We start from the raw sequence: 19,664 nt of genomic DNA on the forward strand, positions 1-19,664 counted from the left end.
TTTGAGAATTTAATGAAGATTTGTGTCGTAAGGAAAATAATTTTTATTTATACTAGTACGTAACGGACGGCCGGCCACGGACTGGTCGTCGCAGCGTAGGTAGGCCTCCTGCAAGATAGACTGATGACCTGGTCAAGGTTGCGGGAGTGCACTGGACATATCTGAGAATTCAATGATATGTATGAAGTCAACCAACCCCCACTGGGCCAGCGTGGTTAACTATGGCTTAGTCACCCCTACTTGGGATAGGCTCCGAGCCCTTTGGTGGGGACCTATAGGTGATGATGGTGAAATTAAGTTGTCCCTTTGTATAGATTTTTCTACCCTAAGGGCGCCCTTATTGACCATTACCCAACTCTGACTGTACCAGTGAGACTGTAAAGTACCAGCTAGATATCGAAAGGCAACAATAGCGTGACATTATCACGCTCCACTACAAATGACATCAGTGGCGTTGGTATTGCTGTCACGTTGCGACGTGACACGTGACTGTCACGTTGCGACGTACACGCTCCGGACCCTACACCGAAGTAGGGAATAATGCAGCAACTTACGGGAACATAGCTGAACAAAAATATCCGACAGAAAGCTCCTTTACAAGATATATACATTTATTTTTCTTACTAATATTATAAATGCGTAAGTTTAAATGGATGGATGGATGTATGGATGTTTGTTAGATGGTATCTCCGGAACGGCTGAACGGATAGATGTAGAACATAGTGTGGAACACATAGGCTACTTGTTAATATTTTTTTAATTCCGTAAGGACGTAGTAGCGGGCAAAAGCTAGTTAAAGAATAGATAACATCAAGGTTTTTACAACTGTACTTAAATGTTACTTAAATTTATTTCACTTGCTCTCTTTGAATTTTTAACGATTAAAAATAAAGAAAAATAAAATTCGTTAAAAGCTTTTATTTTATTAGCTCTATATGCAATTTTTGTACCTGGTTATGCTTGGTGTTATGTAAAACAGCAAGATGTTTTTACCCTACTTAGGAGGGTAAGGTAAGGTAATGTCGTGTTCTGTAGTCGAAAGTTTTTTTATTGTCTATTTTTTAATCCAATCAGAGTTATCTTTGGTTGGACTAAATTAACCAGACTGAAGAAGGGTAATTGTGCCGGTGTTTTTAAAATCTCCGTTGACAAATACTACACAATCGAACGATTTAATTTCCCGCTGCCATTTTTTACTTTACCTAATCCAGTTTAAGGTAACTGTGGGAATTATTCCGTGGAATAAATAAATTGTTCTCCGTCCGAGAGAGCTTTACCTCTGAACTTAATTTTTAACGCCTCACTTTAATCTTGTTGTAATCGTTTCTTATTTGCTGTTTAAAACTTTCGAGATTTTTATTAAGTTTCCTGGAAAAGAAATGAACATTTCACTTTTCTTTTTAATTTTTATGTGTTATTTTTCGTTGTAAAACTTGGTACAAGAAAATAATATCTAGAGGAAGGTTGGTCACACATACATCTTTGAATTTCTTCTCAGATATGATACTAACCAATATGAAATTAATAAGTGTTCAAGAAATACAATTTAATAGTCTAAATAATGCACGTAATTTAAATTTTTAATAAGTTTTTAAAGGTTCAGCATTTATATATATGAAAATGAAATGAATTGTACCAAATCCAAAACATGACTCAACATATATGGAAATTGTAAGAACTAGAAGTGTATTAAAGTGCGCTCACATAAACGCAACTTAAACAAGAATTTAGTTAAAATTACTTCGCGCAAAAAAACAAACAAGGTTATGCATGCGTAAGTCAGGCTCACAAACGTACAACTTTCATTTGCACTGGATTTGGTAGCTTTGTTTAACCATGTTGTACAGATACGTAAGCGAAGCTATAGAACGCTGAATTCGATAGACATCAGATTTTTTTTGAGTTTGTTATCGCGGTTTGAAAACACAAGACCAGACATGACTTGACAACTACAGTACGAGAAAGATTTTGTGGTATTTTTAATATTAACAGGAGTTTAGTTTCACTGTTTGATTTATACATTTGTCACATTTTAGTTTTTTTTTTTTTTTGGGGGAAGAAGCACTAACAAGATGTCGTTTTTCAATTGTTTTGTATAGGTTCCGTTTCGCTTTTGCCGTTGTGTGCTATAGTCTTTAGATTGCTATACCGTACCGGACTATACAGCATTAAGTATTTAACAGACGTGTTTCCGAAACGCGAATACCCCCGCTTCGGGCCGCTCTGATTGTGTTCAAAATTTTATACTCTGCATTACTCGACTGTAGACTATTCTAAATGTTTTTAACTCTTCACTAGCTTTCTATTTTCAATTAGAATGTTTTGATATAACGCTACAATTTTACAGATGTCGTGTCACGATTTTGACCTATTCATTACGTAGTGTATATCTCTATTAGCAGTCGTATATAATTTCACTCCATTTTTACACATATCCTTTTTCATACATCTTGTGGTCTTGTATTTGTGTGAACATCTCTCTTCATAATATTTCCATACTAAGCTAAACATTTACCTAAATGTCACCTATAGTGAATAAACAAAGAGTTTTTTTTTTTTCACCTCTTAATACCTTATACTATTATAGTAATATTGCTTCTGTCAACATGTCGCCTCTTTACAAGAACAACGTGATATTTTTAAACCACAACTTTAGAGGAAATCAATTTTTAACATTTAAATGTTGATAAATTCTAAAATATTGATAATTTTACCGTCGGAAAACAATAAAATTGTTGCGGTAATTAATGTGTAAAATTAATTTATCAACGCTTCAAATGTTTGAAATTGCTCTCCTGTAAAGTTGTGGTTTTAAAAATATCTCGTTGTTCTTGTAAAGAGGCGATGTATGTTTACTTTTTTAATTATATCAAATGACCAGCTATAGACCCCGACTCCGTCCGGTCGGAATTAAAAACTTAATTTGTTCTACATCTATGCCAAATTTCATTGAGATGCCTTAAGCCGTTCTGTAGATACATTTTCCTGGATAATTCACTGTATTTTTGGATGTCAATAAATAATTTTTCATTTTCATTTTTTTCATTTTAACAAAAATCCATCCATAGATCCAAAAATTCACATTTTAATATTAGTAAGATTAAATTTAGAAGATTAATCTTTTCTTATCTGTTTTCTTTTGAGAAAGTCATATTTTGCCGAAATCTTTTAAATTTAATTTTGCCGAAAATCTCGATGTTAAATATCAAGTAGCTCTGGAGGTTTATTTCATCAAGTTGTAGGATTAAAATTGTAGACGACGGGTTCAAAGTGCTTCCTGTGACGATATAAGTCCCTTGACTTGGTACCTTGTGAGATGTCTGAAGGTGGTTCTTGGTACGGAATGATGAATTTGTACTTCGGAGATCCAATGCCTAAAATTAACTTAAAGTTATATAAAAGTGTCCAATTCTGTGAGAAAAGTGTTTTTTAACAGATTTGAAGTTTTTACGTAATATAGTAGTTTGTCTATACTTTTGGGGTTGGATTGGATTCTTGTTAGGATACAACTAGTTTTGATCCAACGTAGCAATGACGCATAGCAGCTATTATTTTGTAAAAAATTTACTTTTTACTTATTTAATTATAGTAAAAATTGTGACATGTTACAATGTTATGTAAAATAAAATAAAAAAATCCTTATTTATATGTTTTACTAATAAATTCTTCTTTTTTGTTTCAGGTACGTTTTATACGGCTTTGCATTTTCTTGTGGGTAATGTTCTTCATAACAGTATCTGTTGTATGAATAGGCTGGCTATAGAAGTGAATTTGACGGAGAAGTGGACGGATAGGAAGGGGATAATACCACTTTCTATGCGTCCTCTCTTCCGGCGATTATAGGAAGGCAACATAAGCAGCTCCGTTATTTCGCTGAATTCAGATGTCGGATTACTCATTTGCCATTTAATAAAAAAAAAAAGGAAACGAATAAAATTAGTTAAAATTTTATTAATAATTGTCAAGTTAAAAACTTCTATTGAGTTAATTCAGCTTATTTTTTTAAGCATTGCCTGCTAACAAAATAACACACTTGACAAGTTTAAAGAACACGCTTCTCGTCCATCAACACGACCGCATCGTGAAGCGTCGGTGACGTGACGGAAATAGCGAGCGTGTCTCGTGTCCCGCTGCGGGACGGACGTGTCACGCACACGCGTTGAACACGCGACTAGGATTAGCGGATTGTGAACAAGTTGGCAAATCATTTGCGATCTCTATTTTGATCTTGATTAGGAAAGTATCAAGATTGTTTAATCCATAAAGCGTGTACGATAACATAGATTAAGGAAAAAATATATTTAGTTGAAAGTTCTTTTACAAATTAAATAAGCTTAAAAGTATTTTTTATGCTTGAAATATACTTTTAACTTTTTTTTAGTACTTTTGCAATGTTGCCTTTTAATAAAGTGCACATGAAGTTATTAACAAAGCTTATGCTCAAAGAAAAAGGTTTAAAAGAATATTCTCTTAATTTTAATCTTTTTCTTATTGCGCTTTCTTTGTACTTACGTTTGCGGTTAAAAGGATTCACTGTTCTTATGCTGCGAGTTATTTTGTTTTGTTTTATTAAGACTGCGGAATACTGTTGTGTGTATACTATAGCGGGACTAAGCCCTTTTGATACTTGATATAAACTATGCTTAACTTATTCTCTTTATAACAATATGCGTTTGTTCCTGTAGTAAAAACCCATTAGCGAAAATATTTACACCATTTATTTATTATTAAGTTCACTATTAAATCTATATTATATAAAAGAAAGTCGTGTTAGTTACACTATTTGTAACTCAAGATCGGTCGAACTGATTTAGCTGAAAATTGATGGGGAGGTAGCTTTGAACTAGGAGACGGATATAGGAACTTTTTTATCTTGTGTGCATTTTTTTTATTCCGCGCGGACGGAGTCAGGGGTAAAAGCTAGTACATTATAATTACAGACTAATGTATCTGATAAATAAATAACAAACTCAATAAGTAGCCAATGTGTTCTTTCACTCTTTGTTCTACATCTTTACCAAATTAATTTAGATCCGTTGAGCCGTTCCGGAGATATCTTCAATCAAACATCCATCCATCCATCTAAACATTCGCATTTATAATATAAGTAAGATTGCTACGTTGAATTGGTTTCAAAGTAATAAGTTTTTCTATTTATAAAATATCCGATTGGTAAAGTAAGTAAAAATTTTGTTTAAATTTCAAGTATCAAAAAATTTTATTTCTATATAAAAATCAGATTTCTCCTAAAAAAAAAGTTTTCTTTAAATTAAAAAGTTAAACAATATTAAAATAAAATACATTCTTATATTTAATTTGGTCTGCGGAAATTTTCCATTTAAAATATTCAAATTGAGATTTTCTGAGATTTCGCCTGACTTAAATAAGGAAAGGATTTTCTTGGCTTCCTCCAGATGTAGGATTAGATACGTGGAATTAAAAAAGTAACTAATTAATAAAAGATTTGTCAAATAATGAATTAATCAAACTTTAATTAATAATTACGACTTGTATTTCAATAAATTGACGTCTACTCCGCTAAGCGTCTCGCTTAGTGACTATTTACTGAGTAATTATATATATTTATGAGTATATTGTAGTAAAAAAAGAGATTAAAACGAACATGAGAGAGTTGAAGAAATAAACTCAACTAGAAATATGATGAAACATGGAACGGAAGAGGGCGAGTCACACGGAACATGGAACGGAACAAGTCGAGTCACGTGGAACAACTTCAGACTGTGGCGCAACAAAAGTATGAACTCGCATCCTGTTGTGGTCAACAATGTCAAGGTTTTGTGTTCCGATTAAAGTCTGTTTGTAACTGTTTGTACCAAGGTTTTTAATGCTTGGAACTTATTGTTACATTTGTATACAACAAAGCTTGATAGTAATTAATTTAAATTTGAAAAAATCAATCAAAGAGACAGACTTTATGATAATCTGTTGAACAATACGAAACGTCACCTCATATTTCAAAGACGGTCAAATCGAGAATGAAACGGACACATACAAATAAGCCAAATTTTACCTGCATGTTCGAAAAAAATACTTTGAAATAATAATATCCCCTAAATTTTAAGTATACAAAATAAATTGAATTTTAATCCCGAAGTAGATAACTAATCGATTTTTCTTCAATCTATTATATTGTATACTAGTTTATGCACCCGGCTTCGTTCGCGTTGAATCAAAAAGAAAGTCTAGTAATAAAAAAATTGTTAATCAGTGATAATGTAGCTTTGTAATGACAAAAGAATTTTTGAAATCCTTCCTTTGATTTTTGAGTTTATATGTACATACAAAAATACAAATCTTTTCTCTTTATCATATAAGTATAGATATTTTCCAATCAGGTAAATTAAACGAAACTGTAGCATATAAAATATAATGGCAAGCCAATTTTGGCGCCAGATGGCGGAAACATTTTTTTTAATGCTTTAACTTTAAGCGTTAAAAAAGGTTGGCGACGTCTCATTAAGGCTTTTTCACAACAATAACGACCCTTATGTACTGGAATGGGTTTTGTAACCTTTTAAAAGCCATCTGAAATGTAGGTTAGAGGTGTCAAGATTTTACTTTTAAATTATTGTTTAAGAAGAGATATTGATTCCTACTATTGTATCCTATAGACCAGGGATCCCCAAACTGTTTTGGACAAGTGACCCCATTTTCCAAAATGAACCGTTACCAAAGACCCCCCATGGCAAAATTATCTACTTTAAATATCAATTATTGTTATTATTATTATTCATTCTGACTTAGGTCAATAGAAGAAGACAGAGTGAGAATTAGCTATGCTTTAAGTTCAATATCTACCCCAGGGGGTCGATATCGACCCCTTTGGAAATCGCTGCTAGACCTAAATATCTCAGAATTTCGGTCCCAAAAAGCAGTTTATTAAATGACAAATTCAAGATACTAACTGTATTACTCCAAAAATACTATTCGACACTGTTTAGTTAAACGTGTTTTAACCCTTTGACCACCACTGATTGATATTATTGACGTCAACATTGTTTTGTTTCACGATAAATATGTATCAACAATGCTTTAGGAACAAGTACTTCATTATTAATTGGTAAAGATCGCATTTCGCAATTCTACGCCATATATCAAAACCATGGTTTGTTAAAAATCCGCGCCGAGCGGTACAGTCACGGTATTAAAGATTTGACGTATGTTTAAGCTAAAATGTATTTGAAACAATAGACAGTGTGTCCCTAACTATTTAAGTTAGGCAATGTTTAACTTAAAAGGTAAATATCAACTGTATCCAAATTTATCCGTGTCAAAATGACAATACAATATTAGACGCTTATTTGATGACTAGTTATTGAGTAACAAAAGGCGTCTCTCACAATTGCACCCCCGGGGTAGGGAAATTGCGGTGAGCGGTGTCGGCTTCAGTGGACAATACCACACCACTTGATGAATTGTCCGCACGCTCATTGTTTGTCGACATCTAACCGATCGCAAGGGAAATTAATACTTCTGTAGTGTGTACACGCCTTTATTGATTATTGATTGATATGAAGGTATTATTTTATAAGTTAAATGTTAGGGTATGTATACATTACAATGTATTTCCAAAATATGCATATATAAACGTTATTCTATGTTTTTTTTTAAATGGAATGCTTGGGGTCACATATGATTTTTGTACAGGCAAAGGAAAGAGTGAAATACCACTACCGCAAAGAAGACAGGCGTGAAAGAAGCAATTTCGCGTTTCCATTCCCTTCCACCCATTTCTTATAAGGTTGGGGAATTAGATTTGATGGTGGAGAGAACGCATGGGAAGTAGTCCTCTTTCTGTACGTCATCTATACTAACGAACAAAGGTAATGCATCTGCAATTGCGGATGTCTATGGGCAGCGGTTACTTCGTTATTTAGGCGTATTCATGTGGCCGCTAGCTTATTTGCCTATCTTATGATATAAAAAAATTAGTACTTATAGGAGTAGATGTAGTTTTATTGACAGAAGCAAAAAAGGCTCTTAAATTGATCTTATATGGCTTCTGTTTCCTAACTTTTTTTTTAAATAAAACATTTTCAAGTACAAAGTAAAAGATTGTTGTAAAATTTATTTTCGTATCCTAAAGGGGATACTTTGTGGAATCAGTTTTCGTACATACAACATGGGTATCAAGAAGTCTTTACAATATTTCATGAGCGCAGGCTGTATGTATTCCCACAGGACGCGCCTGCGACCCCCAACTAGGATTCAATTTAAATCTATCTTGCAAAGGAATTTGTAAGAGACGGGATTTATACGAGTTTGAAATGTTGTCAACCTAAATGTTAGTGATTTTTAACGTGATTTATTTAAAAAATGGTTTTCACGCGTATATGGCTCTTACGTAGACTATCGTAAACCACAATATTACGATTTAGCCCCCATTTGATGTTTTTTAAATTTACTTGAAAAATACAAATTGCTGTGGTTGTTTGAAAGTGACGTTAGAAAGAAGAACTGTTTTTGGTTGGCTTTTTTTTTTTAGTAATGTGTTAATTTTTTAAGTTTTTTCTTGCAAAATTTTCAGTATCACTTTTTCCGTCCTATTACGACGTGGGGGCTTTCAAGAGTAGAGTGAATAGGCATTTGCAAAGCTAGTGCGTACCATCTTCAGACCACATCATCACCTCATCTGGTGGTATCGTGGTCAAGCGCTAACTTTTTCAATATATAAATAATCGGTAGGAGCCATCGATGTATGTATTTGACATCAATTCCATTGTGATCTTCTGCAGCTTGAAGATAGATTCAATAGCCTAAATTACCGAACTACTTCTAGTATAGTGTCTTCGATTGATATGCTTATATGTTTGTTTATCTTTACTTTTATTACGACGAGGGCGAGGTAGAGCTTCGCCATTACGAGCACAGCCGTTAAAATTTACTTTCCTCTCTCATCATCTCTCTTGCTTTATTAATAACCATATCTAATATATAAAATTCTCGTGTCACAGTTTTCGTTGCCATACTCCTCCGAAACGGCTTGACCGATTCTCATGAAATTTTGTGAGCATATTCAGTAGGTCTGAGAATCGGCTAACATCTATTTTTCATAAGCCCTATTAAGTTATTTTTAAACTGCGCGCGGACGGAGTCGCGGGCGACAGCTAGTATATTTATAAATAAATGGTCAAATCACATTCGTTTTCAATAAATAAAATAACATGTCTATTTCCAGCTGTCGAGGAAATTCACACAAACGTATATAAAAAGTATTTGTCGTGGAGCGAAAGCTCGTGTCTCATAAAGTTGACGATTTATTGACACCGCAGCGACGTTGCGGCCTGTAGCAGGAAATAGTCGGCACGTGGCGTGGAAACGGGGGTTTAACAGTATGGGGGGCTTGATTCTGATAATGGCTAAATGAAAACCATTTGAAACGATAAAATGGTTACGTATGACTTTTGTTTAGACAAGTATAGGGTGTCTCAGTAAGAGTGCACTTTTTAAAATTGGATTTTTTTTTTTTCAGTGCAAGTGGCGAGTCTGAAATTTTACAGTTGTCACCTCTGTTTATTCCGATTATTAAAAAAGGTGCGCTTTTCGAAAGAACAACTCGTTATAATTGAGAAAACTTATTACAATAATGGGAAAAATTACAGCCGAGAAAGTGCACCTAATGTGTCAACCATTTGAAGAGTGATCAAAAAATTGATATGATAATAAGAATCCTTTGCGCAACGTACCGGTCGGTCTCTGAAAACATTGCTGCTGTAAACGAGAGTGTCGCAGAAAATCCGAAAACATCAATACAACATCGTTCTTAAAATTTCAAAATTTTTCGAAAAAAGTCATTTTCTCCGATGATCCATATGGATCCATGAATGGCTTCGTGAATACACAAAATTGTCGAATTTGGGACTCATAGAATTCTCATGCAATCCATGAGAAACAAATGCACCCCACAATAAGTAACTGTCTGGTGCGGATTTTGGTCAGGCGGCGTGATTGGACCTTACTTTTTTGAAAATGAGGCCGAAATTGCAGTGACTGTGAACGGCATTCGTTACAGGAATATGATTACGGACTCCTTGTGGCCTCAACTGAACGGTATGAATCTGGACAACATGTGGTTTCAGCAGGACGGCGCAACCAAATCCAACGCGTCATCGGTGATATACAGCCACATATCTGTGCAAAAGTCATGGAAAAATTCATGAAAAGAGTAATGGCCTGTCATCGGAGCCGTGGGGGTCATTTGCCAGATTTTTAATTCCATACTTAATCGGAACATGTCTTCTTTACAATACAATAAAAATATCACAACTCTGTCATAAAATACTTGTTTTTATTTTAAAATGAAAAAGTGCACTCTTACTGAGACACCCTTTACAATTAGTTGTGATAAATTGGCTTACCACTAAATCGTTTGCGTTTGACAAATGTGTTATGAACCCTTACTTTATAGATAAGGAGGTCTACAAAGGAGAAATGATTTCTATACCCTTGTGATCTCATGTAGGTTTTCTTCTAAAAAGGTTGACCACATTTAAAGAGTTAGTCTTGGATTCGTATACTCTTCAGGAATAATTGGGGCTTCTTGTGACAAAAAAGTGCAGTAAAATTATTCTCTCATCAAAAGTGACCACGGTAACGACTGGTGTTTGATAAATAAATTAAACCCTTTTACCCGGTTTGATTGTCCCAAATGCAGGGCGAATGTTAATTAACTTTTTAAAAGGTCCCCCCTCTTCGAAGCCGCGTACACAAATTATACTTTGAATAATTGAAACCTCACGGTGGCGTACGCCTCGTTCGAACGCCTTGTGTACACGCGTTTCTAAATAATTGAATCGTTTAGAACCAGAGAATCTCAAACTTTTTGAAGTGAAACTTCTTTGTTTCTTGTAGAACCCATTTAAAAATATACGGTGAACCCCCTAGCTGCTGCTATATTTCTTCTTCGACTTGTGAACCTTTTTTATTTAGCCACCAGTTCTGCTGGGGTACTCATGGGGTACACCACAACTTTGGGAATCACTGGTTTAAATTAATGAGGGTTGACAGGGTTCGTTGAACATACAATGCTTTCATAGTTATTATGAGTTACCACAACCTAAACACATATATGAAAACATGTTGTTCTCTCTTTTTTTTTAAGAAAATGACAAGGACGACCTTTTTGTACATTTGTCTTAGAAATGGGAAGTCATTTTTATGAAGAACTAGCTTTTACCCGCGATTCCGTCCGCGCGGAATAAAAAATAGAAAACGGGGTAAAAATTATCCTATGTCCGTTTCCTGGTTCTAAGCTACCTGCCCACCAATTTTCAATCAAATCGATTCAGCCGTTCTTGAGTTGTAAATAGTGTAACTAACACGACTTTCTTTTATATATATAGATTAGGGTGTTTCAATAAGAAAACTTTTTTTTTTTTTAATGGTGTCGAAAAGTTGAAAGTACACATAAAAACAAAAATTTTAGCTCCTAGTAGAGCCCTTAATATTAATATTAAGGTTTGCCTCTATTCATTCGTAATTTTTCTATTTAAATAACACGGGAAAACTTTTTTTTTATTTTTAAATTTTAATTACTTTGGATTGGCTTGTTTGCGCTACATCTCAAAGCAACGGTCCATAGGAAATTTCACGCTCTACAAAAAACGTCTGATGGTCAAAGTTCCTCAGATCAACCGTTTCAAAGATATCTGCGATCAAAAATAACACTAATCAAAAATTTCAAATATTTTCCAATAAAACTGCAAAAAAATATCATACTGTTAGGACTGTTGAGGGTAGCCACACAAAAGGTTTTATAAGGAAGCGTGCGCTGCTGCTCGAGGCAGTCTCTTTCCATCCGTCATTGCGGAACGTCTGACATTTTTGTTTATTCACGTTCGGTTTGAGTTCATACTACAGCGAGGATTATTATGAAGTAGAGTTAAATTCATTATTTCGCTGTTAGTTTAGTTCTTTTAAAATACTTTTGCATCAAATATCTTACATCAGAAGTGGGATAGGATCCACGTGATTCTATCCACTTTGCTCACTCTGTGTTTGTGTTTGCATTTTCGTGAAAATAAATGCAAAGAGAAAAATGTCAGATCGTTACCGTGATAATTGTTGTAGTCGTAGTAAGTTGAGTCGAAATCAGAATCGTACCAGTGTTCACGAAACATGGGTAGCGTGGACCAAGCCGTGTATTATGCATGGGAATATGTGAGCAGTGAGGCTCACGCGCTGTCTGTGTATTTCACAGCAGACAGGATTGTCGACGCGATCTATTCAATTTGTACTGCGGTAAGATCGAACCAATATTTTTATATTTCAAGTTTTGATGCCAAATAAGTCAACATCAGACTTTTCAATTAATTTAAAGATGTGTTCTTTAATAAAGACTGAAATTGAATACCTCGATCAGTTTATTAGTGAGGGTCAGGTAAAGCCGAGTCGTGGCAAGATTTAACACGTTACATGCCAACATGATTTTTTCATTTTAAAGTGAACTTGTAAGGCTAGTCGGTTGCGCTGAGCGTGTTAAGCCATTACCTGAGTCAGACGTATGTCATTATGTCGTAATAGTCATTGATGCCCTTTATTAGTTCAGTTTGCTTTGTCCATGTATTGTCGAGATGCTTTGCGTTGCGTAGACTGCGGGATACCCAACTGCAGAAGTGAGATTGTGAACGGAATGTGAAACGTTCTGTATCAGGAAATGCCTCTAGGGTATCTTCACGACTGACAAACTACCGTTTGCCATTAATATCATGTAGAGGACGGACTGCGGGACGCTCCTATCGGCAACGGACTGCGGGACGCTTGCCCTACATGGTCTTGTGAAGTAAAGTATTGAACGGACTGCGGGACGTTCAGCATCTGGCATACTGCGGGCTGCCATTAATATCGTGTAGAGGACGGACTGCGGGACGCTCCTATCGGCAACGGACTGCGGGACGCTTGCCCTACATGGTCTTGTGAATTAAGGCATTGAACGGACTGCGGGACGTTCAGTATATGGCATACTGCGGGCTGCCACTGATGTCATGTAGAGGACGTACTGCGGGACGCTTGCTGTACATAGTCATGTGTCGAATGTTTTGGAACCATAAAGAGATATGATCAACTAATCCAGGACACCATTATTGATATAGATGCGGATTTGGTCGGATCTTGTGTCCCACTATGTAGCTGTGTTGCGCACCGCGCCGCAGCTGCGCGTGTCTACAAGCAGAGCGCCTGTCTGCAAGCAGCGCGCCACAGCCGCGCCTGCCTACAAGCAGCGCGCCACAGCCGCGCCTGCCTACAAGCAGCGCGCCACAGCGACGCCTGCCTACAATCAGCGCGCCACAGCCGCGCCTGTCTGCAATCAGCGCGCCTGAGCGGTGCCTGCCTGCAATCAGCGCGCCTGAGCGGTGCCTGTCTAGCGCGCCAGTGCAGCGCCTGTCGCCGAGCAGCGCGCCCGTGCAGCGCCTGTCGCGAGCAGCGCGCCAGTACAGCACCTGTCGCCGAGCAGCGCGCCAATGCAGCACCTGTTGCCGAGCAGCGCGCCAGTGCAGCGCCTGACGACGGGCAACGCGCCCGCATAGCGCCTGCCAACGAGCTGGTATCGAAAGACTCTATGCCATTGTTACAGACGAATTCCAGTGTTGAAGATGCTGGAAGAACGAGCCCGAGGACGGTCTCATGTCAGGAGAAGCCGTGTTAGGACTGTTGAGGGTAGCCACACAAAAGGTTTTATAAGGAAGCGTGCGCTGCTGCTCGAGGCAGTCTCTTTCCATCCGTCATTGCGGAACGTCTGACATTTTTGTTTATTCACGTTCGGTTTGAGTTCATACTACAGCGAGGATTATTATGAAGTAGAGTTAAATTCATTATTTCGCTGTTAGTTTAGTTCTTTTAAAATACTTTTGCATCAAATATCTTACAATACCCTATATTTATCTTATTTTTTTCTGTAAAATCACTTGAATTTTGTTTGCCTGAGATGGTAATTTTTTTTTTTTTTTGCTCATTTACTCAATACGTAACTCACAAAAAGCACAAATACATAAATATAAAGGTTAAAAATATCAAATAAATGATTTTTGGGTTTATTTTATAGCAAATTTATTTTATGTGTCATAAACTTCATAAATTTTTGTAAGAAGAAAATGTAAAGTTCCTCATTACATTAACTAACCAAGCACTCATCATTGCATTTTATTCAAAATAATAAAAAATTTATGTAAATATTTTAAATCAATTGAATCAACTATAAAATTTGATCAATTTTTCCATTCAAAAAATTCGACAGAGCTTTATTTAGCTCTGTCGACAAAAGTAGTATAATCGTTTGATCTGAGTAGTGTAGCTAATAAGCTCTGTGTTGGTAAGACTGGCCGTTCGGTACCAACTTCACTTTGTTGCTCTGCTTTTAACGCTTTATTGTATCTTCTCGTCATTGTCTTTCTTCATTGATACTGATTGTTTTTTAAATCCGTTATATTATTAATTTAATTTGCGTAAATATATAATACTGTTTCACGGACATGCTCAGAAAAATTAGCCGATCACTTGTGGTATTTAAACAGCGAGTTGTCTGTTTTATCTCTCTTTGACAAAACTGTATCAGTTGAAATAAAAAGAAGAATAGTTCAGGCTTTCAAAAACTGTAAAACCAATGAAACTACAACAAATCGCTTTATAATAGATAAGAAAAATTTAGAGTCATTATTAAATAAAGATCTTAGTCAATTTGTGTCTAAGAAATCGGTAAATCTGTTTGAATCGTTTAATTTGTCGTATGATTTCACTGATGAGGATGTAGCTTTGTGGCCTCAGAATCCAAATTTCATAGAAAACTTGGAGTATTTTGAAAAACTTAAAGTTGTAAATGATGTAGCAGAACGCGGTGTGGCATTGATAGAGCAGTATAATCGATGCTTAACAAAAAATGAAGAACAGCTTCAGTATTTATTACAAGTAGTGACAGAACATAGAAAACGATATCCTAATTGCAATAAAAATAATTTTATAAAACTGTAATATTTTAAAGTTGAAAAAATTTTATTACTTGTTGTTGAATATTGTTTTTTGTTATAAAAAATTGATTGTTCAATAAAATTTATTAGTATTCGGTGGAAAATTAAATAAATTTGTCATAAAATAAACCTAAAAATCATTTATTTGATATTTTTAACCTTTATATTTATATGTATTTGTGCTTTTTGTGAGTTACGTATTGAGTGAATAAGCAAAAAAAAAATTAACCGTCTCAAGCAAACAAAATTCAAGTGATTTTACAGAAAAAAATAAGATAAATATAGGGTATGATATTTTTTTGCAGTTTTATTGGAAAATATTTGAAATTTTTGATTAGTGTTATTTTTGATCGCAGATATCTTTGAAACGGTTGATCTGAGGAACTTTGACCATCAGACGTTTTTTGTAGAGCGTGAAATTTCCTATAGACCCTTGCTTTGAGATGTAGCGCAAACAAGCCAATCCAAAGTAATTAAAATTTTAAAATAAAAAAAAAGTTTTCCCGTGTTATTTAAATAGAAAAATTACGAATGAATAGAGGCAAACCTTAATATTAATATTAAGGGCTTTACTAGGCGCTAAAATTTTTGTTTTTATGTGTACTTTCAACTTTTCGACACCATTAAAAAAAAAAGTCTTATTATTGAAACACCCTAATATAGATAGATATAGATTTAGAATTATGACCTTACCGGTTCTGTAGTATATATTCAAATCTCTCTCTGTCTAAGATTACGTGGCGATGTGCTTATTTATTTGTATTGGGTAGACAAGAAGTTTGTCATACGAATTGTTCATAATTAATTGATGCGAAGTATGTTCCACGTGTGCTCTAAACTTTGATCACGCCAATCTCATTACAAGCTCTTCTCAATTTGTCACCGGTAATTGTAGAGTTAGAGAGCACCTTCGCTTATACGCCAAGTCTTTGGTGTGACAAGGACAAAATATCTGTGAAGATCGTTAGCACCAGGGTGACAATGCGTTTTTAAATTGTATAGACTGCTATTTTTTTTTTTTTAAATTCTTATTTTGAAATGTATGCAACAGATAAATGCTAAGAGACTTTGGTTCCTCCCTCCCACACAAAAATGTGGGATGACACGTCTTAAATTTTTACATCAATATTACACTATGTTATTACAATTTGATGTACAATTTTTCGACCTGTTTTTAGAAATTTCTAGCCCGTATATCCCGTATCACGCGGCCGCTCACCAACAAGATGGACTGACCAAATGAAGGAGTTGTCGTCCACAAAATTTTACACCGTCGTGAGAGACGCGTTGGACAGGAGCCGGTGGAGGCATATCATCCGCTCCAGATGCGACCATGCTCATGCTGACCACGATCCTTAGAAATGAGGGACCGACACAGAGAGAGCCCGTATTGAGTAAACTTCATTTGAAACGGTTCGGACGGTTTTGGGACTGTTCTAATAATATTGAATGATAGTTAACCTACACAGAAGCGGTAAAGTTAGTCACTTAGGCTAAGTTGTGTAATGGGAACACTAACTGACTAGTGTAGGTGGGCCAGTTGTGGAACTGTCTTCCGACTTACCTCGGAGCACTTAATGCAGTGCCAATCAATTACTGAGCAGTTTACCTTACGGATGACGTCACTGCTCCCAAAGGACATCGGTGTACGAAGTTTTAGACGACTTTGGCATTTTAGATTAGATTAGATTAGAATTTTTCAGAACTCGATTGGCATTTAACAAAAAATAGAAACTTTGGTTACTTCATTTATGTTTTCCAGGTTTTAGATTATTATTCACTATCTTCTAGTTAATGTTTAAAACTATGAAACATCTGTTCAAAGACGGTCCAGGTGCTCATTACACTAAACAATTAATTTCCAGGTCATAAAACAATGGACTAGTATTCTGGAAATCGCAGAACTGCATTTGTTTTGAGCACAAAGAGCTTCTGTGTAATTTAGAAATAGGTGTTCGTGGAAATGTATGACGAGATTTCGTATTGAGTTCTGACGTGACATCGTTGTTGTATTGTGAAACTGGTGATATAGTACGTATGTTTTTTTTTTATTTGGGAAATGGTATCAGACTGACTTAAGACTATTATAAAAATACACAATAAGTAGATATTTAAATTTGGTTTATGAACTATAAATCTTGGTAGTTTTTCGATTATTTATCGATTCATTACGATTTTTTTAATTCATTCACGCCATCGACTTTACTGGCGAGTGGCATGGAACTTAGTGAATTAAATTTTACAGTATTTACCATTAGTTACTTATTCACATACTAAACAGGTGTACATTTCTCAGGCAATCCGTTTTGGTGCATCACAGAATGTTGCCCCGAATGTGCTCGAACAATTCTGTCGCTTGAAAATTGCAAAATATCACGTCTCGTGAAAAGCAGCAACATTTGCGAATGAAGTTTAAGATTCAATTTACTGCAAGCTCTACGTCCTTGCGATTGTCGAGTGTTTTGTGAAATGAGCGTTGAATTTATGTTGCTTTATTGAGTGAATTTTGCACCTAATTTTTAGGTCACGGCGAATATTTTCGAAACATGTTTCTTGAGTATTAATTACACAGATTCTGTATCATGTGGATGGCTACAAAGGTAGACAAAGACTGTAGAAAATATTTATGTACTGTGTGGAAGAGATTAGCAATAATTTGAAGAAGAGATTTATTTCAGATATTACGGCTGATAACGATTGAAAGAATAATAAATGTGCCAACCCTACCCTACTGTGCCTACCCTAAAGAGACATACACACACTCATTACCTATATCACTCTAATTATGTATCAGATAATGAGCGTTGGTAATCGATATCTTACCAATATTATAAATGCGAATGTTTAGATGGATGTTTGTTTAAAAGTATCTCCGGAACGGTTGTAGGGATCTTGATGAAATTTGGCACAGATGTAAAACATAGTCTGGTAGAACACATAGGCTTCTTATTACGTTATTTCTTAATTCGGTGCAGACGTAGTCGCGGGCGACATCTAGTCATGCAATAAATAAATACACTAATAATAAAAAGAAATAGATAAAAGAATTACATTTTCTCTTGTGCGAGCTCTACTCAGGACAGCGGGCGAGCAGTAAAATTTTATTAAAAACTTACTAACTCGGAATGCTAATGTTATTGGAGACGAGGGTAGGTGGGGTAGAAGGGGGGATATCGGAGATTCAATTCCAACAAGTGGTTTGTACGATATTGCGTCCCAGAATGTATACTTGTGGACAAAAGTAACGGTACGCTCGATTAATTTGCAGTTTTTAGTGTTTTAGACATGGCATTCTTATCTTACTGCCACAAGAGTTGTTAAGTGGTATCTAAGGGAGAAAAGTGATAATAAAAGCGAGTATTAAAGTTACGATTAAACAACTCTGTGTACGACAGATAAAATTTAATAAGCACGATTTTATATTGAAAAGTAGGGAAAAAACTTATTTATCTTATTTATTTTTATCGTATTTTCATAATTAAATAACTATTGTTTTTTTTTTTACTTTTGATAAATTAAAATTATATAAAAGAGTTAAAATTTAATGGAAAATAATTAAAACTTCCTTAAATTATAAATCCATAATTAAATAATAAATCTTGATAAATAAATTATGTATTTTACATAAGTCACTTTACTTTTGTCCAACAGTGTATTAATCTCGGAAGCTTAATACTGAATGCCAGCATTTGAATATACGATTCCAACACACGCGACTTTTTTTTTACAAAAAGGCAGACCAATACTACAATGAAAATTATTTAACTGCCTGAGAAGTACAATTGTTTTTACTTAGCCAGTTTAAGTCGTAGTGTTAGAAACAAGTTTGCTTAGCACATTTTGAATAAGGGGGGTTTAGCGTTGCCCTCTGTGAAAATTTAAACAACAAAGGCAACGTTAAACGCCAAAACTAATATCCTTGCATCGCGAGTATCGCGTTGCGCGCGCTCCGTACACACAACGTTGAATCGTCGACGCGAGTTGTCACTTCGTTCAGTACTGGCATAGCGACTACAACTGTATAGATTTGTTCCACCTTCTTGATACTTGCAACAACTTTTCTCACGTCAATCTTGACTAGATTACAGATGGAAATGTCGGCAACGCGCGTTGTGTACGAACCTATAGGTCTCTATATTGCATAGGTCGCTTAACGACTAAAATCGCTAGGTTTCGAAGATTTACGTTACTTTCTGTTTGAAGGGTCTAAGTAACAGAGACGTTTTTTTTTTAGTAAAAAAAAAAAAAAAACTTGATTGAAAGCTGCGATTGTTGTCGCGTAGTAAAGATTTCATATTCTATTATCATATTAAATATACACTAAGGGTCTTCCTTAGTGACAACAACAGTTTTGAGAGCAGCAGTAAGTTTTCAACCTAATGCTCCTGAATTAAAACATTGAGATTATTTTTTTTTAATGATTTTCTCTCATAATTTAAAAATGACAAGATAATTAAGTTATCAAAGGATATTCTGGAATAAATTTCTTGTGACATTTTATAATAAGTTATCCACCAGATATTATCCAATTACAGCGAAGTGCAAACGTCGCTGGAAAGTTTAATTAGTCGATGTAAGATGAAAATTTATACGTGCATTTTAACTGCTCTTTTGTATGGCGTTCTCACTTAAAGTTCGTTTCTTCACTTTCAGCTCGAAAACTCTTGATAAGTCTATTCAAGA

General features: G+C 35.2%; 1 protein-coding gene across 4 annotated transcripts in view; it reads left to right on the forward strand.

The window, feature by feature from the left end:
* The window catches only part of LOC106711065 (heterogeneous nuclear ribonucleoprotein L), a 264,080-nt gene that overhangs the window by 191,623 nt on the left and 52,793 nt on the right, over window positions 1-19,664 (forward strand). The window lies entirely within an intron of this gene.

Source organism: Papilio machaon, chromosome 27, assembly GCF_912999745.1.
Source record: "Papilio machaon chromosome 27, ilPapMach1.1, whole genome shotgun sequence".
NCBI lineage: Eukaryota > Metazoa > Arthropoda > Insecta > Lepidoptera > Papilionidae > Papilio > Papilio machaon.